This window comes from Scomber japonicus, chromosome 17, assembly GCF_027409825.1.
Source record: "Scomber japonicus isolate fScoJap1 chromosome 17, fScoJap1.pri, whole genome shotgun sequence".
NCBI lineage: Eukaryota > Metazoa > Chordata > Actinopteri > Scombriformes > Scombridae > Scomber > Scomber japonicus.
The window spans coordinates 6,403,157-6,408,831 of record NC_070594.1 but is presented as its reverse complement, the minus strand read 5'-3'; positions in this window follow the sequence as shown (position 1 = coordinate 6,408,831).

Here is a 5,675-nt window from a genome sequence, read left to right as displayed (position 1 = left end):
AACTGACTTCAGACTGATAGTAAAGATTTAACCAAAATATTTGTGTAATTTATAGATTTGAAGTTTTAAGATGAAACTCTTTCTCGTTGAGATACTGCAAATGAACATGAAGTATTTTCTCAGTGTACAATTTCTGGGTTTTGTTCATTTGTCCAGATGTGAAGGCCACAACAACAACAACTAAACCAACAATTCAAAGCAGCTCAAAGGAAGCTACAACCAAAACACCTGCAGCCACAGATGCTACAGCTCCACCAGGTAACTCAACATTTTGTGTATCTCGCTTTACATTATCTCTCTCTCTCTTTTAAAGTATGAATACAAGTATGAACTGTTATGAGTGTCAGACTGATACTTGTCTGTGGGTAAATATATTATCTGATTTACTCAGTCAGTCTCAATAATAACTTTATTTATATAGCCACCACTACCACATATTGTAAATAGGAATGAAGGCAGCTAAAATACACATTTATTTTCTAGCCAAAAGAAAGACATGGGGTTGTTTGGCTTGTATAATTAGTTAATGATAGTAATTTTACTTTGGTTTAAACAAAAAACAAACATTTTGTGATTCTTCACAGCTGCTCTTTTAACTCCTCTCAAGGTCACCATTAAAACCTTTGTGTTGAGATACTGCAAATGAAGTATTTTTCTCAGTGTACAATTTCTGGACTTTGTTCATTTGTCCAGATGTGAAGGCCACACCACCAACAACTAAATCAACAATTCAAAGCAGCTCAAAGGAAGCTACAACCAAAACACCTGCAGCCACAGATGCTACAGCTCCACCAGGTAACTCAACATTTTGTGTATCGTGCTTTACATTATCTCTCTCTTTTAAAGTCTAAAGTATGAATACAAGTATGAACTGTTATGAGTGGCAGACTGATGCTTGTCATATTCATTCAGTCAGTCTCAGTCAGTGTGTTCAAACACATGTCTGAGTACATGTTAATAACTTTATTTATATATCACCTTTCAAAACAATTAATACAAGTAAAAATTCCAAAGTTAAAACAGCGACAGTATACAATACATTAATAACACAAGACATATATAACTCACCAGGAAGAAAATATGAAGCTTTCAGTCCAGTCTAATACATGCAGTCATAGTATACTTGTGCCCTCTTCTGGCCAAATAGAGTATTACAATAACATACTCATAAAACCTTTTCTTTCATCTGTTCTTCATTCATAAACAGAACAGAAAAGAATTTAGATCAGATTTAGAAACTGGATCTCCAGAATAAAAAAGTAATCTCCCTTACTGCTGTACAAATGTAACTTGTTAATCTTTTATCAACATGGCCTCTGTTTCCACAGCTCACATAAACCTGCTTCTTTAATATGACAACCTGCCAAAATATTCCACATGTACATACTTCCTTTACTTTCATGTTGTTTCTCTGATTAATTCTCCACAGCTTGTGCAGGTTGTTCTGCTCTGAGCTACATAATGTTGGTGATGCGTGTGGCTGAACTCGTCCTCATCACTGTTGTTACTGTTCTTCTCTTCAGAGCTCGAGGTGAGAAAATGTTCACCAACCTTTGTTCAGTCTGATTAACACAAACTGTAAGTTTAGAGCTGAAATGTTCCTCTGATTTGTTTAGCAGGGAACCAGAGACCACCTGATGACCACACTGTGAGTTGATGTATAAAATCAACTAATAACGTCCATGTTACTGTAATGCAGGACTGTGAATGTCTCACTGTTTGTGTTTGTGCAGGTTTCTTACTCAGTAAGAAGCAGAACAGCGAGGCGTTCAGGTCCAGCAGCCAGTCAGGTAAATATCTGATGGTGCGTTCAGGGTCTGCTGACTCCACTGTGACCTGTGTTCAGTTTTAAAACTTCAACAGTCAGCTGGGAGGAAAATCTGGGAGTTTGAGGCTCTTTCAAATTCATTTATTTGTATGTGTGAGATTATTTGTGATTGTGTTGAATGTGCAGCAGCAGAAACCTAAAGGTCAAAGAAGTGGGGTTGTGATTTGTTAGTTTTCAGCGTCAGTGTGTCAGACTTTGTGTTTCTTTGTGTTGTTTTTCACAGGAGAAGAATGATGAAGATGATGGTGCGCTGAACTATGAAAACTTTGGAGAAGCTTCTGCTTCTGTCAGACTCCGCTGATCAACCACTTCCAAACCATCAGCTCACCAGAGAAACGACTCCCTGACTGTTATATCATTAATATCGTCTCAGTTTTACAGGAGTAGTTGAATTCTTTACATAAAGAAAGAATCATAAGATCACTTTGAGGTTTTGGCTCCTTGAATATTTTGTTGTTATTAATCAAAATTAAGAAATGTTGATATGTTTTGTGTCCTCAGACATTTTAAGTTTTAGCTTTACAACAATAGATTTTATCTCTAGTTATGTAAGAAGCACAGTGTGAATTTTATTAAATGTCTTTTTCTGCATTCTTATTCTAATTTTTCTCATGTTTTCACTCATTTAACTCCCCTAAATCTGCTTAAAATCTGAAAATTTGCATATTAATTGAGACTTTCAGACTTTCTTGGCTGTTTTTTAAGTTGCAGCAGCTGCAGCTCAGTTTCATGTTTTAATTGTACTGACGAACTAATTTTAACTTTCATTTATTATTGTTGTTAACATGTTTGTCAGGAGTCCAACGTGTGTTTGGTTTGGTTGAGTCTTCCTGCAGTCAGTAACAGTCTTCTCTTCATTATATTTTCTAATAATATAATATTCAAATAAAGAAATGTTTACCATTCAATACAAAGTCGTACTGCTGTTGTTTCCACGTTCTCACTAAAACTGCAAAGATAAAATGAGGAACTAAAATGTGCCAAACTACCAAAACATCATCTCATCTGTTCTTTCCAGCAGCTTCAGCATCGCCATGTTGCATCAAAGTTAAACTCTTCATCAGTCTGTTCATGTGTGCTGTCAAACATCACCATGAATCCTGACTGTTTTCTAATAAACACTATATACAGAAAAGAAGAGTTGCATTGCTGCAAACATTTATCTTTATTAACAATCTTCACATGTTCAACTTCCTCAGTTCTCGTCTTCTTCCTTTCACGAGGTCAAACACGTCATTGACAGAAATGCATCATGGGACTGGAGTGTGCACAATATGTCTTAATATTGAGTTGTTTGCTTGTTAGAGCATTAGATTGACTCAGTTTGTGTTTTAAAGGCAGAAACATATTGCTGACACATAATCAGGTCTCCATCCTACATGTTCAGTGTGTTCAGTCTTTGTCAGGCTGCTGTGACCTCTGACCTCTGACTGTCTGTAGCTTCTGTTATTGCTGATCAAAAAGTTGTTGACTGTTTGGATGAAACACAAGGGAACACTAGGAAGGGCAAGACCATGGGGTCATGGTATATTTGTACCCTCTTCTGGCTGAATTTAGTATTACAACAACAAACACACTAAGTCTGACTGTTCTTCAGTCAGACTTAGAAACTAGTTCTCTAGAATAAAAACATGTCACATGATCAGGTTATGGTTAAAAACGTGAAGTACAGAAAAGTAGAAATACAGCAGTAGAAAGCAAGTGTGTTGTGGTCTTGGTGGTGAGTGGGTGGAGACATTTATCCTTAACTTCTACAATATCTAATCCTTTATGTATTTACTCTCGGCTGATTATAAGATCTTATTTAGATATATGAAATTATATAAGATACTACAGATGTGAGTGCTAGCGTTCTCATAAAATGTAAAAATGTTCAGATTTAAAGTGAAAGTACACCGTCTACAAAAAAGTTGATGACACGCAAGGGAAAAAAATAGACTGACCACAAAAGAGGAGGAGAAACTTTACTCATTATAGGAAGTAGATAGTGTATTTATGCATTATGAGAACTGAGAGCGTGAGAAGAAGACAGAGCGAAAGACAGATGGTTGAACTCAGATGGATTAAAATGTTTTTATTTCTCATTCTGGGGTTTCAGTTTACAGGTAAGATACAAACATCTGCATTATTACCAATAGTACTTTATTAAGTAACTTTCGTTATACTGAGAAAAAAATAAACTCATTGTATGTAACATTCACACTACAGTCATATTCTTACTTCAATTCATTTATCACATGTCTCTCTCAAATTTTCAACAGCAGGTAAGATACAAAAACCTGCATTATTACTAATAGTACTTTAATTAATAACTTTTAATTTAGCGAGACAGTCAAATATGCTGTTTGTTTTTTAATATTTACACTACACACTACTACTATTCTCAACAGCAGTAACTGGACAAACTTTCCCCTCCGTCACTGTCAGAGATGGAGATGAAGCCACTTTGTCCTGTGAAACTGTGATGACCGATCAGAATGAATGTGATGGTACTACCTGGATCTTCAGTCGTTCAACAAACACGGCAGCAGTAGAGCTGATTAAACTTGGACAGATTGGTGAAAATGCCAAAGCTAAATCAGACAGACTGAGTCTTACAGCAAACTGTTCTCTGGTTATAAAGAAGGTCACAGTTGAGGATGCTGGTTATTACGGCTGCCAACAGACAAACAGAACAGGACAAAAACAAGGTCGAGGCTCTCTGGTTGATCTGTCTGTTGTTAGCAGTGAGTATTTACATCATAATGTTTTCAGCTCAAACTGTCTTGTTAGAACAATATACTGAAACATTACACTATACTTGTTTATTTGATGTATTTTAAGTTTTAAGTACAATGCCATTTTTTTATTATCTAGTCACAACAGAAAGTAAACAATGTGTTTGTTCTGATTTTAAAGTTTGTTGGTTTTAATTGAATCTGTCAGGTGAGGCAACAACAACAGAACCTGAAACAACAGCTACACAAGAAGGTGAGCAGCAAAGTCAATCATATGTATTCAACATGTATTCAATGTATTTAACCACTGCTGAAAACAGCTGTTTACCAGTGTAGATATAGACATTCTCTCCCAAAGACTTTTAATCAGTTCAAATGACAAAAATCCAACATTTTATAAATGTACTGTGTCATGTTATGACACTGATAAAGTCTGATACTGTATGTTGTATTCTATAATGTATTCGAGTATATTCGATAAACATAAATCTAAACCTAAAATTAAAATCTCATCAACAGAACAAACAAATTTTGAGCAACTCATCTTCATTAATAATCAGTGACACATAATCAGGTCTCCATCCTACATGTTCAGTGTGTTCAGTCTTTGTCAGGCTGCTGTGACCTCTGACCTCTGACTGTCTGTAGCTTCTGTTATTGCTGATCAAAAAGTTTTTGACTATTTGGATGAAAATGGGATGAACTCTGTCAACGTACAGTGAATTCAACACCTGACAGAAAACAGAATAAAACAGACTAAATGTCTCTACAACAAAACTACTGTACAGATTCACTTCATGTTCAACTTCCTCTTCTTATTTTTAGGACGTCAAACACTTTCATTGTCACAAATAGACCCTGGTACCAAACACAGTGAGCACTTGTTGAATCTTAATATGGTTTAATATGGCTGCTCTGAATGCAGAAACATATTTCTTTACTTTGTGATTCATGATTACATCCCAGTTTCACAGGATCTTTGTCGTTGTCGTCACATTACTGATCAATAAATGTGTCTGTCATTCATAGTGGATGAGGGAGAACTACACTGTCAGAAGTGAATATGTTAACTTCAATTAGTTTTTGGCTGCATGAAATTCAGAGACAAACAGCTGATCAGTGCCTACAAA